Genomic DNA, 23,908 nt, shown 5'->3' on the forward strand with positions numbered 1-23,908 from the left:
AGACATTTGTATAACTTATAAGAGGAATGGAGGATGTAAAATAACTAGCTATAGTGATAGCAGTTATGGTGTTAATACTGAAGAAGGAAAAGGCACTACGAGGATAGTGTTCTATTTTGGGAATTCTCCCATTACTTGGTGCACACAAAAGCAACAAACTGTGGTACTCGGCTTCAGCATGTCAAGCACTATGGCTAAAGAGATTACTAAGTGAACTCATCGAATGGAAGGTAGAAAATATTACTCTATATGTCGACAACATATCCGCTATCCGCTAATGAAGAACCCGATGTTTCATGGAAGAAGCAAACACATTGACACCCGTTATCATTTCATAAGGAAATGGGTTGAAAACTATCATTTCACTGTTGAACATATAAATGGAGAACTTCCAAGAGTGGACATCTTGACAAAAGCATTGGCAAGGATCAAGTTTGCCGTTGGGAAAAATGACCACCTAGTCACGAACGGTAAACAAAAATTCCGGAATTAATCTTCGTTTAGCTAAACTTTTTCCCGACCCGAATGAACCAATGAGGCTGCAAAAAAATAGGGTACAATTTAAAAGTAAAATGTACACAACATTTTAGCATAGAAAACCTCTCAAGGCTAGAGTATAAACCGCGGGACTAATAAAGCCGCTTCAAATCCACTATTGTAACATTTCGGATTTTCTAAACCGTATTCGTTTACTCATAATTCGACCTGAGAATATTTTAGATTATTATTATTAATCAAGAATCAAGTATTTAAGTTTATAATGTTCACTTTAGGCCCTTCATACTTCTCATATTGTTCAATTCTTAATTTATGCACAAAAGATTCAATAAATGACCAAATACCAAACCACAAGGACTAAATATGACAAAAATTGAAACTTCACCCTAGGGAGGCCCGGGTCGCTGCGCGACCAGCCTAGGGCTCCCCATCACGCGGCACTATGGGGTAGCTGGGCAGTTTACATGCTCGATCTCGTTTCCTAGTTCGTTTTTAGCATCCAAATCGTTTATTTTTGGCATAAATCGAGTGATTTAAGCCCCAAGAAAACTAACCTAGCTTAGATACATGTCCATATACATAACCCCTTGTTCAAGAACGAATTTTACAGATTATAATGTTGATTTGATCATTAAAAGCCCACCTGGTTCTAAAACGAGTAAGTTACCATATTTAGTTCGATTTAGTGAATCCTATATAAACATATCATATATTCTCTGCCACAAATCATCCCTAAACCCTAAATCACCAATACCAGCCGTCCTACCTGCTGTTCATCCCCAAATCCTTTGATTTTTGCATTATTGTTGAAGATGCACGCTTATTCGGTTGACTTTGCTTATGCACCGACCTTTGACTCTTCGTTTCTCATCAATCCTTTCACTTTCTGGGTAAGTTGTAAACATAGGAATTATTCATACATATTACCTAGTCAATAACCTTCAATCAATTTCGGTGGTTGAAGGGTGTTGACTGGTCAATTCTCTTAAAACCCGTTTAAGGGCAAAATAGTCAATAACTTTGACTATCCGTTTTCTCATACTTCTGGTCGGATTCAACGTTCGGTCCAGAATACTTTTATTCTCGTAACATAATTTTAAGGCTACTGACGAAAACCCGACTTTTGACTCGATGTTCGGATTCTGGTCAGTACCAGCTCGCTTAAACGTTTAATTCAACATAACTAGAGTTCTACTCATCCGTTTGGATTGATTCCAGCGGAAACGAGGTCGTTTTTATTTATATTATCATATCCTAAAATCTCAGATTCTGAATTGTTTATATCGTTTGACATGTAGTGGACGACTTGCTTATTCGTTAGCTCACTTATTAATCACTTGCCTTCCATCTAAGGTGAGTTTATCACTCCCCTATTTTACAACTTTTCTAATCGTTTTGGGGACATATGCGTACGTATCCGTATTTTATACTCTATATATATATATATATTCAAACAAATGCATACGTGTTATTGTGAGTGATTTAATCAAATATACGTGCTACTTGCTTACTTGTGTTACCATTCAATCATTCGTATATTGGGATTACTATTCAATCAATCATATAGCGGGTGTTCCTGCTGGTGACCAACGTCCGATTCGCTTGGCAACGGTCTACATACTTGTTTATGGTTTGATTATATTTACCGCACTTATCACGTTATGCTTATTTATATTGTTGTATCAAAACTGGTGATATTCTTACTCAACTTTATGTTGACAAACTCCATTTTTTACTCATATGCAGGTTGCTTGTATTGAAGATAAAAGTTTGGACACGTAGACAAGACCTTAGGATATAATCAAGATAAACATTATTTGAGCTTATATTCATATTTGTAAGTTGTTTGTATATATGTATCATGTGTGTATTATTTGAATAAAATAATTAATTAGATATTGTCACATTTTATATATGATAGTATCTTCAAGCTGTGAGCAATCGGATCACGCCTCGGCATTTCCACCTTAGGTTGGGGTGTGGCAACTATCACCAATAATAGCAATACAAAGTCTTCTCTAGGTAAAACTAGAGGCATACACAAATCATCATATACTTGGAACAATAATTACTTCAAGTATATGGAATAAAACAAAAGAGTAAACGAGTAAGAGGAATCACCAACGAGAGAATAAACAGATCTCTGGAACGTCTCTTATCTTCAAGAAAAACACCAAAAGAATGGAGCACATGAAAAAACCTTCTCTTCTTAACAGATAGTCTGCAGCAGAAGAGGAACCACGAAATACCTTAACTTTTTTCCTTGTTTTGTGTTGTTATCCTTACAACAAATGAACCTTTATAGCTTTTTTTTTCTTAAATTCTTGTTGCACACAAAAGGCTCATGTGGCCATGGGGAGCCAAAGCCCATGAAAATCAAAAAGCACAATTTTTGGTATTGTGTACCGTAAACCAAAAAAAACATTTTATTTTCCTTTTTTTTTCTTATTACTAAATAATAATAAATAAACCCATGTAGATATAAAATTTGTTGGGCTTTTTCATGGGCAAAAATACCCAAAAAAATGTCCCCCTTTTTGTCTATAAGAAAGAACTCACCACCCCGGCGAATCAGCAACATATCTTCAGTTTCTCCCTTGCCAAAGCTTTCGTCAACATATTGGAACAATTATCATCGGTCTGAACTTTATCAAGTTCAAATAATTTGTCTCCAATACCATCTCTAATCCAATGATACCTCACATCAATATGTTTTGTTCTTCTATGATGCATAGAATTCTTAGCAAGGTGAATAGCACTTTTATTATCACAAAGAACCACATAGCGCTGTTACATAAAGCCAAGCTCTTGCATAAATCTTGTCAACCACAATAATTCTTTGCATGTTTTGTTGCTGCCCTATACTCTGCCTTAATAGTAGACAAAGCAACGCACTTTTGCAGTCTTGACTGCCATGACACGGTTCCCCCTGCAAATAAAATCAAATATCTAGAAGTGGATTTCATGTTATCCTTATTTCCTACCATATCAGAATCCGTGTAACCAACATGCATTGGCTCCCCATTTCCAAATATTATACCCAATTTGGAAGTACCATGTAGATATCTAAGAATCCACTTAACTGCTTCCCAATGCTTCTTACCTAGATTTGATAAGAACCGACTAACAACACCTACTGCATGGACAATATCAGGTCGTGTATATACCATTGCATACATCAAACTTCCAACAGCTGATGTATATGGAACACCATCCATCTCTTCAATCTCTTTCTCAGAAGTAGGGCCAATCTTTTTCATTTAGCTTAAAGTTGGGAGTAAGAGGTGTACTAACCACATTAACTTTAGACATCTTGAATCTGCTAAGCGCATTTTCAATGTATTGCTTTTGTGACATGTGAAAATTCTTTGATGCTCTATCTTTATTAATCCGAATGCTAAGAATATTCTTAGCTAGCCCCAAGTCTTTCATAGAAAACGACTTGCTTAACTCTTTCTTCAGCTAGACAATTCATTTTACATTCTTGCCAACAATCCACATATCATCAACATAAAGCAATAAAATAATGAAATCATCATCACCAAACCTCTTGAAGAAAACACAGTGATCAGACGCAGTCTTTCGGTAGCCTTGCTTCCCCATAACTGACTCAAATTTCTTGTATCACTGTCTTGGTGCTTACTTCAAACCATATAAACTTTTCCGAAGTTTACAAACATAATCTTCCTTACCTTTAACCTGAAAACCTTCAGGTTGCTCCATATAGATTTCTTTATCCAAGTCACCGTGAAGGAATGCAGTCTTGACATCTATTTTCTCAACCTCAAGGTCAAGACTAGCAGCTAAACCAAGAATCACTCTAATGGAACTCATCTTCACAACTGGAGAAAAAATCTCATCAAAATCAATTCCAATCTTGCCTTATACCTAGGCCGCGAGGTATGCTCTTCAGTCTTCAGTTTCAGTTTGTAGACCCACTTCTTCTTCAAAGCTCTTTTGCCCTTAGGTAACTTCACCAACTCAAAGGTATTGTTCTCATACAAGGAATCCATCTCATCTTGCATAGCTTCAACCCACTCTCTTTTATGTTTATCTTCCATGGCCTCTTTGTAATACTTGGGCTCGACCCCATCAGTGAGTAAGACGTACTCAGAAGTCGAATAATGAGTAGACGGATGACGGTCTCTGGTAGACCGCCTGAGTGGGACAAATGCAGGCATATCTACTGGTAACTTGGGATGAATATCCTCATCCAACTCTGGCTGCTCTTGATTATCAACATTATATGTACCATGTTCTTCATTTTGAATACCATCTTCGTGATGTGGCTCGGATTGCTAAGTAGGAATAGGATCCAAATCAATGAGATCATCAGTGTACTGAGGAACTACCTGTGTCTTCTCAATATCTTTCAAACTCTGATCTTCCACAAACACGACATCATGACTTCTTACAAGCTTGTTTGAAACTGGGTCATATAGCCTGTATCCAAACTCATCTTGCCCATAACCAACGAATACACACTGTCTGGACTTCACATCAAGCTTTGATCTTTCATCTTTGGGAATATGCACAAATGCTTTGCATCCAAAGACCCGCAAAATGGCGATATGAAATATCTTTGCCACTCCAAACCCTGTCTAGAACATCATTATGCAAAGGAATACAAGGAGTAAGATTAATAACATGTACCACTGTATTTAAAGCTTCACCCTAAAAGGAATTTGGCAACCCTGCATGTGATAGCAAACACTTAAACCTTTCAACCAACATTCAACTGGGGTGTCTTTGGAGGTGGCCTTTGATGTCGAATACCTTTCTCTCTACAGTAAGCATTAAAAGGACCAATATATTCACCTCCATTGTTTGTTCAAATACATTTGAGCTTCTTCCCAATTTGTCTCTCAACTAAGGCATGCAACTTCTTAAACACATCGAATACCTGATCTTTAGACTTCAAAGTATAAACCCATACCTTCCTCGAATGATCATCTATAAATGTGACAAAATATAAGCAATCCTCAAGTGTTCTAGTATTCATAGGACCACATACATCTGAATGTACCAAGTCAGGTATACTTTCTTTTTTATGAGGCAGATGACTATGAAAGGAAACCCTCTTTTTCCTACCATTCATAAAATGAGAACACTTCTTTAAATGAACATATTTCACACCAGACAAGGCATGTTTCTTCAATAATATGGACATCACCTTTTCACTCATATGAGCAAGTCTCTTTTGCCACATATCGTTACATTAGAACTCGTCAATGAATAAACCGAGTCTCTTGAAATATTTGGATGTGCCATGTATAACTTTGAAGTTCTTTTACCTCTTGCCATGATCAACGAACCACGAGTGAGTTTCCAAATTCTACCACCTAAGGTACTATGGAAACCATCATAATCTAATGTGCCTGCGGAGATCAAATTAAGTCTAATATCTTGTACATGTTTTACATTGTGTAAAACCAACTCCATCCCAATATCAAACTTCAAGCAAACATCCCCAACACCAACGATCTTTGATAGCCCATTGTTACCCATCTTGACATTCCCAAAATCACCAGAAGTATAAGATGAATAAAAATCCCTTTGTGATGTCACATGACAAGTAGCACCACTGTCAGCAACCCAACTCGAATCATCACGTGCTATGTTCACCCAATCATAATCATAACAAATATGAAATTCTTCGGTGGCTGTGTTAGTTTCAGAAGTAACTTCATCACCGTCATCTTTCTTGTGATTGTTCTTTTTATTGTTGTAATTAGCCTTTTTGTTCTCCCTTTTCAATTGTCTGTAATATTTTATCGTGTGCCCTTTTCTACCACAATGATAGCACTCAAATTCTTCAAACTTCCCTTTGGACTTACTGTGGTGCTTTGCTTTATTACTCGGACCTCACTATGGCTTCTCCCCCTACTTTCGGTAACTAAGGCATCTGAATCTGAAGAGGAACCTTGTGACTTTCTTCTCATCTCTTCATTTATAATATTGCCTTTATCCAATCATAGTAATAATACCGTTTGCTATGTCCTAAAGTCTCCCAAGAATCCGGTAACGTACCAAGAAGCCATAAACCTTGTATCTCGTCTTCAAACTTAATACCCATACCAGTAGCTGATTAATAACACCCTGAAAAACATTCAAATGATCAGTAACAGGAGTTCCATCAAGGTATTTCAAGTTTATCAACTGTTTAATCAAGATCAACTTATTGTTCCTGGTCTTCCGAGCATACATCTCTTCAAGCTTGGTCCAAAGAGTACGAGCATGAGTCTCCCCACTAATATGGTTCATAACATTATCATCAACCCATTGTCGAATATACCCACAAACCTTCCTATGCAAAATTTTCCATTCTTCATCAGTTTAATCTTTAGGTTTATCGGTAATGAACATAGGCAAATAATAATCCTTCACATTGTAACATTCGTTACTTTTCGGGGTGTTACACACATACAGAGAGTCTTCCATCTTGCCTTTCCAAACATGATAATTAAAACCATTCAAATTCACCATTCTACTTGTATTAGCTTCCATCCTTCAAACAAGTCTTAACCCAAGAACAAGAGCCTAAGCTCTGATACCACTCTGTTGGGAAAACGATCACGTAGCCACGAACGGTAAACAAAAATTGCGGAATTTATCTTCGTTTGGCTAAACTTTTTCCCAACCCGAATGAACCAATGAGGATGCAAACAAATAGGGTGTAATTTAAAAGTAAAACAGACACAAAATTTTAGCATGGAAAACCTCTCAAGGTGAGAGTAAAAACCGCGGGACACTAGAGCCGCTTCAAATCCACTATCACCAATAATAGCAATACAAAGTCTTCTCTAGGAAAAACTAAAGGCATACACAAATCATCATATACTTGGAACAACAATTACTTCAAGTATATGGAATAAAACAAAAGAGTAAACGAGTATGAGGAATCACCAACGAGAGAATAAACCAATCTCAGGAACGTCTCTTATCTTCAAAACAAAGCCAAAAGAATGGAGCACACAAAAAAAACCTTCTCTTCTTAACAGATAGTCGGTAGCATAAGAGGAACCACAAAATACCTTAATTCTTTTGTTGTTTTGTGTTGTCGGCCGAAATCCTTACAACAAAAGAACCTTTATAGCTTTTTTTTGAATTCTTGTTGCACACGAAAGACTCATATGGCCATGGGAGCCCGAAGCCCATGAAACCAAAAAACACAATTTTTGGTATCGTGTACCGTAAACCATAAAAAAACATTTTATTTTCCTTTTTTTTCTTATTACTAAATAATAATAAATAAACCCATGTAGAGATAAAATTTGTTGGGCTTTCTCATGGGCAAAAATACCCCCAACAATCTCCCCCTTTTTGTCTATAAGAAAGAACTCACCACCTCGGCGAGTCAGCAACATATCTTCAGTTTCTCCCTTGCCAAAGCTTTGGTCAACATATCGGAACAATTATCATCGGGTGAACTTTATCAAGTTCAAATAATTTGCTACAATGAGGAAGCTGCTCGGTGTTGAAGACTAACTTGTTCATGATTAAGGGGGTGAATGTTAGATTTAATCCCTCCATGTTAGAGTCTAGGGTTAGTTATGTAATTAAGTCATAGTATGTTTTAGTTAGTTTTAATATTTATGTATTGTAGAAGGGTTGAAGTTGTAATTAGCATTAAGATCAAAAGCCATGAACGAACATGATCTGTGGTCTATATATATCTTCCAAGATTAATGAAATTCATTGCCTTTTACAAATTGAAATCTTGTTATTTTAATTGATTGATCATTCATTCTTATATCTTGGGTAAAACATAGTTGGGATGCCATTTGGTTCTCAAGTCTTACACGTAAGAGGCATGCGTGTAGCAATAAGAATCAGTTTAAAGCCCTAAGAAAATCCTATGGAGTTGATGAGCGAATGCGTGTTAAGTGCGGACTTGTTACCGATCAAGGTTTTGAAATCACTTTCAAATGAACATCTGGCTTCATCGAAATAAATTACTTAATCCACTTTTTCTAAATCCACCAACAAACTTTGGGAGGATTATTTTGAACAGTTAGATCAAAATGAATCAAAGAATAATCAAAGAGGCCAATATGAAGAGGGAACAACCCATGGGAAAGAAATATACACCATTAGAGATTTGAAGGATTGATCATGTTGGATCCTGTTCAAGTTGCCACGAATGTGGAAAATTAAAAAGATATATTTAGAGTAAACTTTGCTAGAATGAAGTTGTTTCTAAAATATATTTTGAAGGCAAAAATAGATACTATGCCACCTTTTTGAGATGGAAACAAAGTTGATTTATTTGAGTTATCTGCTATGGTATGCACTATATGGGAGGCAAAGAGTTGGTGCTAAGAAATAACTTTTGGTGAATTGTCGATGAAGGAATTAAAGCCTTACTGAGTCAAGAAATAAGGACAATATATCTAAAGTATTTAAATATGCTGGAATGGTACTATGTTGAATTTGCAGGTAAAGTACTGAACATGGAAGATGGTAAATCAAACAAAGATGGTGAGACCCGTAAAGAAGTGGAAAACGAGGCTGCTTGAGATGAAGGAAATACAAAGGTCAAATACAAGAAGAAAAGTTTGGCTCAAGAATTTGGAAGGATGGTGCTGTGAAAAATGAATAAAAGATCAGATGTGTAATTTAAGGGAGGCATTGTTGGAAGTAAATCACACATCGATCATTAGAGACTTATGTTTACTTTAATTTTATGTTCCAGAAATTATTATGTAATAGTAGAAGGGCAAAATTGTACATAAGTAATCTCGCGTGTGTATGTGTGTGTATATATATATAGGGTTAGGTTAGAATAAAAACTCACTTGAGTTGTGAAAACTTTAGAAACTCATTCTCAACCACATGTTTTTAATTAAAGATTAAATCTTGTGGTACACAACTAAAGTTAATAAAAAATATAAAAGTTTATTTACATTTTCTCTCTCCTGAAAACATATATAAAAATTACTAAAAAAATGTAAAAAAAAATAGCAAAACATTTTTTTTATGTTTTCGATGTTTTGTATTAAATGTAACAACATACATTACATGTAACAAAAAAATGATGTTACAAAGGGTTTTCGCAGGTTTTCTCAACTCAAGAGGGTTTTCAAACTATACTTCTCATATATATATATATATATATATATATATATATATATATATATATGGGGTGGGATCTAGAGAGAAGTAGAGAACTAATAAAAATTAATTTTAACTTTTTTTTTAAAAAAATATTTTGCGATTTTTTTTTCTTTTCTCCTTCTAATATGATGATACAGTTCATATAAAAAAACCTCGATGTAATGCATATGTGCACTAATGTGTATTACATATATACAATAATGTTTTATTGTATATAATAATATAACACAATTGCATTATATAATACACACTATTGAATAATTGTACTCAAAACACACTATCGCATATACGTAATACAACACTAATACACATATGCACTATATTGATTTTTTTGTATTTTTGAATATAATATAACACTATTGCATAATATAATACAAAAAATTACATATATGCTATTCAACTATATTACACATATCAAAATACATACTAGTGCACATATGCAATAAAAAAAAGTCGATGTATTGCATATGTGTACTACAATGAGTTTTTTTATTTTTATTTTTTTTAATTTTTTTTAGTGAATGGTAATAAAATATAAGAATAATGGCAAAAACGAAAATTTTTTCCATTTTGATTCTTTAATCCTGTAAATCAAGCTAATTAAACGAATACATAATCTCTTCAAACCATAACCGTCATCAATATCGAGTAACGGCTGATTAATTAAGTAATACAATCAAAATCGCGTGAACTGTGGCCGCGGACCTGTTTCGACTTTGTTATCCTATAAATACAAGCCAAAAATCCAATTCGCAAGCACCACACCCTCCCCTCACAGGTCCGAAGCTAAGCCCTCACTCAATTTCAGCATCGAAGTTCTCCAGAACCACGTTTGATTTCAACTTAAGGCCGAAACCCTAACTCGCCGTTCTCGTTCAATCCGTCATCATTAAAGGTAATTAGTATATTGGTTGTGTTCGGATTTGGATGCTCGATAAAACCCCTCTGTCAATTTTAATCGACAGAGGGTATATGATCTGCAAATTAGGATTCTATTGATTAGGGTTTATGTTAATTGGGAACACCACATAAGAAACTGAATATAAATAATATAAATCAAACTTATAACAATTATCTTGATAGTTCGGTTGGTCGTCACGTTGGAATGATAAACCCAGGCCCTACAGACCCGGGTTCGAGTCCACTAGATCCGGTTTTTGTTTTATTTCTTTTTTATTATCATTATTTGGTTTTAATTAATATAAAAACTATTTTTACATTTACAACTATATTGTTTATACTCTTTAAGCAAACCGAACCCCGATAAACTTCTAAAATAAAATTTCAAATTCATATATTTAAATATATAAACATGTATAATCTTTTATATCCTATACATATATTTATTTTTACCTAAACGATAACAATGATGATAATAATAATAATAATAATAATAATAATAATAATAATAATAATAATAATAATAATAAATGTGTTTCTTATCCTTTTTAAATGGAACCTCGTTAAACTAGCACCTAAAACGTCTTCATAGATAACACGTTATTTATATTGTAAATGTTTTTCTTTAATAAACAAATATAACCCTTTGTTAAAATTAATAGAATTTGATGACACCTTTATCAAAAATCTATAAAACATAACTAATACGTTAACGACCCCAAATCCGTTGCAAACCCATCTCTATGTGTCTTGTTCAGTTAGTTCGTTAAGTAATTATTTCATTTACACTTAAATAATTAGGACAAATTGTCGGAAATTATCGCGGAACCAACTAGCTTGCTCTAACCTTTACCGTCTTCTCGTACCTTATTCCTTATTCCAAGTGAGTTCTTCATAACCCCATTTTAACTAAGACTTGTTTTAAATAAGATTTATGTTAACTAAGATTTCCCAGTTAGTCCGTTCTTGCAAGAGGGGTCTATGTTAACTAAGATTTCCTCCGCTTAATGGATAACCATTTGCTACCAATGGAGAATTGCTTCTCATTTTGAATTGAGTTGAGTGGATTTACACCAACAGAAACCATAAATTTCATACAAAATAAAAGGGATATCATCCATTTTTAGATAGGAAATCTAGTTTGTTTTTCCGTTATATCCTATTTGATCATTGATATTCGAACATTGTTCTCTTTCCTTTGTTCTAGTTCATGATCTGAACGAGTCGTACATACACCCTAGTACATGTTCCTCGGCGCTGAGGGCATCCCCGAAGCGCGGGGGATTTTGTGACATTTCTAATTGGCTGTTTTGTATTTCTAATAAGTTGTTTAATCGTTGGCATGTTGAATTATATACATAATGGGCTGGTTTAGATCGATCCTAACCGGATGATTATGAATTACTTTTATTCAATAGAATAATAAAAAATATTCCATACAATAATAATATTCAACTCTGCAGGGTTCATTTCAAAATTGACGCGAAATCCAGTATCGCTTATCGTTTTATAATATTTTGAGGGTAGCACGTTACAAGTTTTTCATTCATTATTTATGTGATTGTTTACAAACCGATTCACTTATATCGTGCATGTTAATGTTATTCGTGCATATTGTTTATGATTATACGTGAACTTACTTGCAACGTGTTTATTGTTTTATTGGTGGAAGTTACGCAAACGCAAACACATATGCATAGTGGGAGGGTCCGACGGGACGTACCCGCGCCGTCTAACGTTACGACTTTGGTTGTTTACGTAAGGTGGTTCTCATTTCCCCGACTTCAATGGCCTCGGCCAAATGAACGGGAGGACGACACTATTTGATTTCATTTACTTTACGCTTGAATACTTATTGCATGACGATTGGTGAATCGCGAGTTTTATATGTATATGTATACGCAAAAACTTATGAAAGCTCACCAACTTAATTGTTGACAAAATATATTATTTTCAACGTGTTACAGGTTGAATCGATGGTGTGCTAAGGATGAAGATCATTAGTATGCCTTAGGATATTGAAATAAAGAACTTGTTTATTTTTCCCGATGAAGTGTTATTGTTTTTCTTTTATTTATGAACAATGTGTTTACTTTTGATGATATGAAATGAATTAATTATAATTAATGTCGCTTTAATAGAGTTACGAGCTTATGAATGATCTGTACGTTACACCCGGGCGTATTCTGCTTAAAGCCGCGGTGTTACAGATTGGTATCAGAGCCGTAACTATAAGATAGGTTGTTAGACGAATCGGCCTAGTATAGTTATAGTTTATTTTAGGGTCCAAAACTGCATGAATTCTCTATGTGCTATGTGCCCGCACTTATATTAAAGTTTCATTCATATGCTCGAATTTATATCATTTCATAGCGTCTCTTGTACATATGTTCACACACAAACTCCAAGGGATAGGCTTAAAACAAATATTTTCAAAATATTTTTTCCAATCAATTTTATTTCGGTTTTCCGATATTTTTCCGCATAAAGACGGTTTCACGTGGCGGGTAAGTAGTAACTGTAGGGGGGACGTGCTTGTTCCGAACTCTTAACACCAAGGTTCATGAAACCTAAGGATAAGCAATGCGCATACATCTCAATCAACCGCGGGACCTGGTTGCTTACCTGGAGGGTTACCTAGAGGGTTCGGAAAGGGCGTGAACCCTAAGCCAAAGCATACCACACAGCCATACGAACCGCAACTTTATGTTTTCAAACGTGATCATGTCCTCTTTGTGATAAGGATATGGTTACACTCCTTAGGATGTCATACAAGTTATGGTGGTTCTTGCGGCGTGTGACTCCGACCTCCATGTTTTACAATGTGTTTTAACCGAAAGTCTGTCAAGTCGTGGTGATACACGAATACCCAGCTTTTGGTTCGATTTAATTTCGAATTTTGATTTTGTGCTGGAACATAAGAGTCCATGGTGGTTCATGAAAACTCTAAGTTCCACACAATACTTATTTTATTTTTACAAGTTTTTATACTTAACAAACATTAGCAAGAACTCTTACACCATACACAATTCCGAGACTCACGATTCTTGTAACGCTTGTTCGCAGAATGGCCTCTCGTCACCTTAACCGTCGTTCTTCCAGCCGCAAGATGACAGCCCAGATCGCCAAGAAAATGGCTGTTGTGCTCCCGCAGATGGTGGCTCAAATGCACCAAACCATTGCTACCAATACGAACGTAGCTGCTTCGGGATCAAACTCCAACTCTTTTCGCTATAGGAATTTTATCGATGCGAAACCTGATAAGTTCGATGGCACTAAAGGTGCCACTGCCCTACTGCAATGGTACCAAAGTATGGAGAGTACTTTCCTCCATATCGAATGTCCCGATGACAAGAAGACACGCTTTGCTTCAAGTGTCTTCGAGAATAGAGCCCTAAATTGGTGGGTGCAAGAAAAATCCACCCGTGGTGTTGATGAAGCCATGGCCTTGCCATGGGAAGAACTTAAGGAAATCATGACTGCCGAATTCTGTCCACCCAATGAACTCATGAGCCTGGAAGTGGAATTTTGGAACCTCAAACAAGAGAGTGGTGATAACGCCGCCTACACGCTCATTTCAACGAGCTTAGCATCCTAGTGCCACACCTTGTCACTCCCCTTTCTCGTGGGATTAGCAAGTATATTCGGGTCTACCAAGGCAAATCCAAGATTTAGTTCAAAGTAGTGCTCCAAAGACTCTTCGCGAGGCTATTGTTCTTGCTGCATCCTTGTCTGACAACCACGTCAAGGCAGGAACCCTCAAAATCAGCAAGAAGGCAACTGAGAAAACCAAGGCCGAACCTTCCAAAGAGGTCAAGGCCGACGCCACACCTAAACCAAACCGCAACCACAACAACAATAAATCTAAGAAGCGAAAGCAAAACTATGCCTTAACCCAACCAAACCCACCCCAACCCAAATACCCACAAATCCAAACTCAAAACCTTCAAATTCCCCCTCCAAAGAAGCCTTACCATGGTCTACACCCGTTTTGCCAAATCTACCAATGACACCATCAACCCGGCATCCCTTGCCGCCAATGCACCCATTGTGGTCATTATGGACACCTGCTAGGCGCATGTTTCCAATTCATGCGTACCCAACCAACCCTCACCAAACCACCCCGTACTCCCCATGCCTTCAATCAAAACTGTGTCTTAACCCAAGCTCAACCTATCTCCCAAGCTTACCCCACCCCTCGAGCCTGTTTCAATTGTAGAGATCCTGGTCATTTCCGCAACGCGTGTCCTCGACTGGCATATCAGGCCCAAATGGTTGCTCAGCCTGTGTATTCTGCTCAAGCCTATTAGGTTCAGGCTTATCAACACCCGGTTCCACGGATCATGGTAAATCAAGCTGTTCAACCCATTCATGCTAGCCAAGCCTCAACTTCTCAAGTTGCACCAGCCGTCCCCAATGCTCGTGGAAGGGCATTTGTGATCAATGCAAATCAAGCTCAGCATAACAACGATGTGGTGAATGGTACGTTCTTGGTTAATAACGTCTATGCATCCATTTTATTTGATACCGGTGCCGATATGAGTTTTGTGTCGTTCGATTTTGAGCCTATGCTTTCTTCGTCTCGTTCCAAGCTCGAAAATTCCTTTACGGTTGAAGTCGCAAATGGTAAAACTATCTTAATTGATTCGGTGATTCGTGGTTGCACCCTAATTCTCAATGACTATGATGTCTCCATCGACCTCATTCCTATGCAACTCGGGAGTTTCGATATCATAATAGGCATGGATTGGTCAGCTCAACACCGTGCCGAAATCGTGTGTTTTGAAAAGTATATTCGGATTCCTCTTGAAGACGATCGGATTTTGCGTATTTTCGGTGAGAAGCCTTCCAAAGGGATCAAACTTCTGTCATATACCCAAGCCCAAAAATATTTACGTAAAAAGTATGTAGCTTTCCTTGCCAATGTTGTGGAAAAGAAATCAGAAAAGAAGGCAATAAAAGACATCCCGGTGGTATGTGATTTTCCCAAAGTTTTCCCTAACGACGTATCTGGTTTACCTCATACTCGTGAAGTAGAGTTTCGCATTGATCTCGTGCCTGGTGCGAATCCGGTCTCCAAAGCTCCTATCGTCTCGCACCTTCGGAAATGCAAGAACTGGGGAGTCAACTCCAAGAACTCTCCAGCAAGGGTTTCATCCGCCCAAGTTCATCACTTTGGGGCGCACCTGTTCTTTTCGTTAAAAAGAAGGATGGTTCTTTTCGAATGTGTATCAACTACCGTGAACTCAACAAACTCACAACCAAGAACCGTTACCCTTTGCCTAGAATTGACGACCTTTTCGATCAACTTCAAGGCGTATCTAGCTTTTCAAAAATCGATCTTCGTTCGGGTTATCACCAATTGCGCGTTCATGATGATGATATACCAAAAACCGCCTTTCGAACTAGCTACGCTCATTACGAGTTTATGGTTATGCCTTTTGGCTTGACTAATGCACCTACGGTATTTATGGACCTCATGAACCGCGTGTGCAAACCTTATCTTGATAAGTTCATGATCATGTTCATCGACGACATTCTCATTTACTCGAAAGCTAAAGTTGAGCATGAAAAGCATTTGCATGACATCCTCGAATTATTGAAGAAAGAGCAACTCTTTGCCAAGTTTTCCAAGTGCGGGTTTTGGTTAAACGAAGTCCAATTCCTTGGTCATATCATTAAAGAAAAAGGCTTTCATGTTGACCCCGTTAAAATCGAAGCTGTTAAAAACTGGAAGACTCCGACTTCACCCACGAAATTTCGATCCTTTCTTGGACTTGCCGGTTATTACCGCCGTTTCATTTTGAACTTTTCCAAGGTTGCTTTGCCTCTCACCTCCTTAACTTATAATGGTAAACCTTATGAGTGGGGGACTAAGCAAGATGAAGCCTTCCAAACCTTAAAGCGTATGCTTTGCGACGCTCCTATCCTAGCCCTTCCCGAAGGAAATGAGGATTTCGTTGTCTATTGTGATGCCTCGAATCAAGGTCTCGGTTGCGTTCTCATGCAACGAGTCAAGGTTATCGCCTATGCGTTACGACAACTTAAGGTTCACGAGAAGAATTATACGACACACGCCCTTGAGCTTGGTGCTGTTGTATTCGCATTGAAAATATGGAGGCACTATTTGTATGGAACGAAATGTGTGGTATTCACCAACCACAAGAGCCTCCAACACATTTTCGACCAAAAGGATTTAAATATGAGGCAACGACGATGGGCCGAACTCCTTAGCGACTACGATTGTGAAATACGTTACCATCCTGGTAAAGCAAACGTAGTGGCTGATGCCCTAGCATTCTTCTCCAAAGCGTTGTTATTCCAACCGACCTTCAACTACGTATCTTTGAAGCCCAACACATCTCGGTCACCGAAGGCAATATGTACAAAGAGATGTCGTGTGGTGCTGAACTCCAACTCGAAACCAAGCGTGATGGTTTGCTTTACTTTCTTAATCGTCTTTGGGTCCCAGATCGTGACAATCTTCGCACAGTTATCATGGACGAAGCTCACAAGTCACGATATTCTGTCCACCCCGGTGCAGATAAGATGTACTTCGACCTTCGAACTACTTTCTGGTGGCCCGGTATGAAGAAAGATATCGCTATCTACGTCAGGAAATGTCTAACATGTGTCAAAGTTAAAGACAAGCATCAAAATCCTTCTGGTTTGCTTGTGCAACCTGTGATTCCGGTTTGGAAGTGGGAGAACATTACGATGGACTTCATAAAAAAACTTCCAACCACAAAACGGCAACATGATAGCATCTGGGTAATCGTCGATCGATTAACCAAATCAGCCCATTTCATTCCCATTCGAGAGAAACTTCCAATCAATCAGCTCGCTCAAATCTATATCAATGAGATTGTTTGTCGCCATGGTATACCTTTGAGTATCATCTCTGATCGTGATGGTCGTTTTGTGTCTCACTTTTGGAAATCGCTTCAAATCGCTTTGGAAACCCGTCTAGATCTTAGCACCGCTTATCATCCTCAAACGGATGGTCAATCGGAACGAACCATTCAAACCCTTGAGGATATGCTAAGAACTTGTGTACTTGACTTTGGTGGTAATTGGGACACTCATCTTCCGTTGATTGAGTTTTTGTACAACAATAGTTACCACTCGAGCATCAAAATGGCTCTATTTGAAGCACTCTACGGCCGTAAATATCGTTCTCCTATTTGTTGGAACGAGATCGGTGAATCCCAGCTCACCAGACCCGAAATGGTACAAGAGACCACCGACAAAATTGCTCAAATCCGTAACAACCTGCTCGCTGCAAGAAGTCGCCAAAAGTTTTACGCTGATAAGCGACAACGACCCTTGGAATTTGAAGTTGGTGACCTTGTCCTTCTCAAGGTTTCACCTTGGAAAGGAGTGGTCCGTTTCGGTATGAAGGGTAAACTAGCACCTCGTTTTGTTGGTCCATTTAAGATTCGAAGACGTAGCCTATCGCCTCGAGCTTCCGCAAGAACTCCAAGACATTCATCCCGTATTTCATGTTTCAAACCTTTGAAAGTGTTTGGCCGATGAGAACCTTCATATCCCTCTCAACGAAGTGCGCATCGATAAGACAATGCATTTCGTTGAGAGACCGGTTGAAATAATAGATCGAATAGATAAGGAAACCAAGCGTAGCCGAATCCCTTTGGTCCATGTTCGTTGGGAATCTAAGCGCGGTGCAGAATTCACTTGGGAACGTGAAGACCAAATGAAGACTAAGTACCCACATCTTTTTGCTACGGATGTTAATTCCTAATTTCGAGACGAAATTTCCTAAAAGTTGGGAATGCTGTGACATTCGTCATTTTGGTTTAATAAATGTAGTTGTTTTATTTCCCGTCTTGTAATTGGATCTCTATAATTATTAAAAACGTCAACGTATTTATTATGTCTTTCGTTTTGTCCGTATTGTGTTAAAGAATCGAGTAATTTCACTTTCGGACCTTAAACTTCAGTTTAATCAATTTCTGGACCCAGCCCAAACCACAAGGACTATGTTGCAAAATATTTGAAAATTATTTCTCCTCCTCTCTCCTTCCCCCGTCAACCGCCGGCACCCCCTCCCCCTCCTTCTATTTTGATTCTTTAATCCGGTAAATCAAGCTAATTAAACGAATACATAATCTCTTCAAACCATAATCGTCATCAATATCGAGTAACGGCTGATTAATTAAGTAATACAATCAAAATCGCGTGAACTGTGGCCGCGGACCTGTTTCGACTTTGTTATCCTATAAATACAAGCCAAAAATCCAATTCGCAAGCACCACACCCTCCCCTCACAGGTCCGAAGCTAAGCCCTCACTCAATTTCAGCATCGAAGTTCTCCAGAACCACGTTTGATTTCAACTTAAGGCCGAAACCCTAACTCGCCGTTCTCGTTCAATTCGTCATCATTAAAGGTAATTAGTATATTGGTTGTGTTCGGATTTGGATGCTCGATAAAACCCCTCTGTCAATTTTAATCGACAGAGGGTATATGATCTGCAAATTAGGATTCTATTTATTAGGGTTTATGTTAATTGGGAACACCACATAAGAAACTGAATATAAACAATATAAATCAAACTTATAACAATTATCTTGCTAGTTTAGTTGGTCATGACGTTGGAATGATAAACCCAGGCCCTACAGACCCGGGTTTGAGTCCCACTAGATTCGGTTTTTGTTTTATTTTTTTTTTTTATTATCATTATTTGGTTTTAATTAATATAAAAACTATATTTACATTTAAAACTATATTGTTTATACTCGTTTAAGCAAACCGAACCCCGATAAACTTCTAAAATAAAATTTCAAATTCATATATTTAAATATATAAACATGTATAATCCTTTATATCTATATATATTTATTTTTACCTACACAATAACAAAGATAATAATAATAATAATAATAAATGTGTTTCTTATCCTTTTTAAATGGAACCTCGTTAAACTAGCACCTAAAACGTCTTCATAGATAAGACGGTATTTATATTGTAGATGTTTTTCTTTAATAAACAAATATAACCCTTCGTTAAAATTAATAGAATTTGATGACACCTTTATCAAAAATCTATAAAACATAACTAATACGTTAACGACCCCAAATCTGTTGCAAACCCATCTCTATGTGTCTTGTTTAGTTAGTTCGTTAAGTAATTATTTCATTTACACTTAAATAATTAGGACAAATTGTCGGAAATTATCGCAGAACCAACTAGCTTGCTCTAACCTTTACCGTCTTCTCGTACCTTATTCCTTATTCCAAGTGAGTTCTTCATAAACCCATTTTAACGTTTTATAATATTTGGGGGGTAGCATGTTACAAGTTTTTCATTCATTATTTATGTGATTGTTTACAAACCGATTCACTTATCGTACATGTTAATATTATTCGTGCATATTGTTTATGATTATACGTGAACTTACTTGCAACGTGTTTATTGTTTATTGGTGGAAGTTACGCAAACGCAAACACATACGCATAGTGGGAGGGTCTGACTGGACGTACCCGCGCCGTCTAACGTTACGACTTCGGTTGTTTACGTAAGGTGGTTCTCATTTCCCCGACTTCAACGGCTTCGGCCAAATGAACGGGAGGACGACACTATTTGATTTCATTTACTTTACGCTTGAATACTTATTGTATGACGATTGTTGAATCGCGAGTTTTGTATGTATATGTATACGCAAAAACTTATGAAAGCTCACCAACTTAATTGTTGACAAAATATATTATTTTCAATGTGTTAAAGGTTGAATCGATGGTGTGCTAAGGACGAAGATCATTAGTATGCCTTAGGATATTGAAATAAAGAACTTGTTTATTTTTCCCGATGAAGTGTTATTGTTTTTCTTTTATTTATGAACACTGTGTGTGCTTTTGATGATATGAAATGAATTAATTATAATTAATGTCGCTTTAATAGCGTTACGAGCTTATGAATGATCTGTACGTTACACCTGGGCGTATTCCGCTTAAAGCCGGGGTGTTACAGTTAGATTGATCATCACTTGATTCTAGTAACTTACTAATGTTTTATATTTGAATTCTGAGTGGCATATATAATTTCATTCAGCGTGAACAATTAATGTTACGATATATGAAGATATGATAAAATTGGTACATCTCAGTGATGAATTTGTGGCAATGATGTGTATATAAAATATTGATAGACTACCATAACAAGATAATCGTAAAATATGTGTGTTATGACAATTGTCAAATTGCGCCTCTGTTGAAAGATATGTGATGTTATACTCCGTCTAAGTTGGCCTGCTGAGAAAGGTTCAAGTCAAAGTTGCTGAACAGTTTCTTAATTAACAACACAATAAATTACCAGATAATGACCTTCGTTATCTATGCATGACTTGATCACCATGTTATAAAAAATTTATTTGCCTCTTTCAAACCCACTTGTGATTTGTCAGACACGAAATTGATTCCAGAATTAGCATAGCAGGTTGAATTTATCGTGCAATAAGGTACTGATGAAAATGTCTTTACATACAAGACCAACAACAAATATTTGAAGACACTAAAAAAACATGACTGCATCTTTAAAACAGGATGGGGTGGATACATTTGACCATGAACCCGTCTGCATGTAAAATGTAGACCAAATCATAGTTCCTTTGTTTTTTCATGTAGCAAATTCGAAAGTTATAAAACCCTTTTTTAATCCTATAACCAAACTCATGAATATTCAACTCAACAAAAAAGCTGTACCAGCGTGTGTTATGTTCATTAATCTTCAAGAAACAACAAAGCCGGCAATTTGTTTACAATCATGGTGTTCTCACGGACCCATCTTATCACTTCATACCTACTTATCTTCATGATTCCATTAGTAGCTTCACTTACCTTCAATTTAACAAATATTGGTCCATCAAACCAGAATAGGGACATAGTTTCAGAAGGTGAAGGATCTTACATCTCCAACGATGGAATCCAGGTGACCCCGGATGGGATTGGTTCTAACCGGAACCAGAAATCCGGGCGGGCGACATATATCAGACCACTCCATCTTTGGGACAACCGTTCTGGTGAGCTGGCAAGCTTCTCCACTAATTTCACTTTTGTGATTGATTCAAATGGGGAAAGATCTTACGGTGATGGGCTCACATTCTTTCTTGCTCAGAATAATTCAGTGATAAGTCCAGGGGGAGCCATGGGGCTTCCAATAAATAGCACAACTGCTGTGGCGATTAATCAATTTGTTGCTGTGGAGTTTGATACATTTCCGAACAGTGGTTGGGATCCAGTAGACAATACGAATACTTCCATCGGTGATCATGTGGGTGTCAGTATTAGCTCTCTTGCTTCTGTTAGGTCTCAGAGATGGTTTAGCAATATAACAGGTGGGGGAGTGTGTCGAGCTTGGATTAGGTATGATTCAGTTTCTAATAACCTTAGTGTTTCATTCACTGGTTATCGAAACAATACAATCGTGCGTCAAGATGGACTAGTTTACATAGTTGATCTCAGGAGAGAGTTGCCCGAATGGGTTATATTCGGGTTTTCAGCAGCAACCGGATCTCGGTTCCAAAAGAATAATGTGAGATCTTGGACTTTCGATAGTTCCGATTTACAGATTAATGAGAATAACGAGATACCCCCAAGCCCAGGGCCGAATCCTGGAGAAAAGGAAAACATCAAACTTAGATTAATAGTTGGAATACCTTTGGCAGTTATTTTTCTTTCAATCATTGCCTTTGTTTTGTGGAGGCGAAAGAAGGTCAGGGAACATGAAGCAGAAGAAAACTCAATTGATGTTGAAATGAACAATGAGTTTGAAATGGGCACAGGGCCTAAAAGATATTCGTACCACGAATTAGCTCATTCAACCAGTGACTTTGCAGAGAAAGAGAAGCTTGGAGAGGGAGGTTTTGGTGGAGTCTACAGAGGTTTCCTAAAGGACTCAGGCACATATGTTGCAGTTAAAAGGGTGTCGAAGGGTTCAAAACAAGGGATGAAGGAGTACGCATCAGAGGTGAGGATCATTAGCCGATTAAGGCATAGAAATTTGGTGCAACTCATTGGATGGTGCCACCAGAAAGGTGAACTCCTCCTTGTTTATGAATATATGGAAAATGGAAGCTTAGATTCACATATTTTCAAAGGGAAGAGCTTATTAACATGGGAAACAAGGTTTAAAATAGTTCATGGCCTGGCGTCTGCTTTGTTATATCTACATGAAGAATGGGAGCAATGTGTTTTGCATAGAGATATTAAATCAAGTAATGTGATGTTGGATTCGAATTTCAATGCGAAGCTCGGCGATTTCGGGCTAGCAAAGTTGGTTGATCATGAGAAAGGCTCACAAACAACGATGTTGGCAGGAACCTTGGGTTATATGGCTCCTGAATGTGTAATTACTGGAAGAGCGACTAAGGAATCTGATGTTTATAGCTTTGGAGTTGTTGCATTAGAAATAGCTTGTGGTCGAAAACCAATTGAGTATAAGGCTAAAGAAAAGCAGGTACGGTTAGTAGAATGGGTTTGGGAGCTCTATGGAACTGGGACACTTTTAGAAGCAGCTGACCCGAGTCTAGGGAACAACTTTGAGGTAGAAGAAATCAAACGCATGCTGAGCGTTGGGTTATGGTGTGTGCACCCTGACTCGGAATCTCGACCATCGATGAGAGAGGCCATTAAGGTACTAAACTCTGAAGCTTCCCTACCTTTACTACCCCCAAAGATGCCTGTAGCATCTTATTTAACACCTCAAGTGTCGTCTCTATATGATGTCTCCTCTATCGTCCAAGACCAATCATCAAGTAACACCACAAAAAGTGAATCATCAAAGCAAACAATTGTTTCTTCTTCTCCCACATCAATATCACTGTTGCATTCATTGTAATGAACTATTTATATGTGGAGATATATAGTTAAGCATCTGAAAACAACTTTGCCAAAATGCTTAGAAATAAATAGGCATATTTCTATTTTAACGGTTTAACGGTAACCATCTGTTGGCCTATAGTTTGGTTAATCCATGGGTGTCAAAGTTTAGGGGTCTTATTCTGATTTTGTCAAACTAGGTTTATGTTGTATTTTGAATGTCCATGTAAGTATAGGATCTAGAAGTGTCAAATGGAAAGTTTATAACTTCCATGACAGATGTCAAATTAGGGTTAATTTTGAAGAGTCACGACTTTTAACAAACATGCCTATTCGTTGTGTATAAATACGTCTCAATGGTGAAGAATCAAATCATTCAGAATTGATGTAAAGATTGTATCATAAGATTATAATAAAGTTCTTGTTGGTATCCAATTCTGTTCATCTTTTTCTTAATCATTAATTGTTAAAGATCATAATATGGTCCTAGACTGTCGAGTTTATGGTTTCAAGCTTGGAGCCAGGCATGTAAACTGAACCGAACGTATAACATTTGTTG

The 23,908-nt window shown here is 37.3% G+C and overlaps 1 pseudogene; it reads left to right on the forward strand.

The window, feature by feature from the left end:
- Nucleotides 1-21,289: 21,289 nt before the first annotated feature.
- Nucleotides 21,290-23,368, forward strand: LOC143614319 (L-type lectin-domain containing receptor kinase IX.1 pseudogene; annotated as a pseudogene).
- Nucleotides 23,369-23,908: the final 540 nt, after the last annotated feature.

The sequence above is a fragment of the Bidens hawaiensis genome, unplaced genomic scaffold (assembly GCF_021521415.1).
Source record: "Bidens hawaiensis isolate Kalapana, Puna unplaced genomic scaffold, B.hawaiensis_p1.1 tig00039613_1, whole genome shotgun sequence".
NCBI classification, from domain to species: domain Eukaryota; kingdom Viridiplantae; phylum Streptophyta; class Magnoliopsida; order Asterales; family Asteraceae; genus Bidens; species Bidens hawaiensis.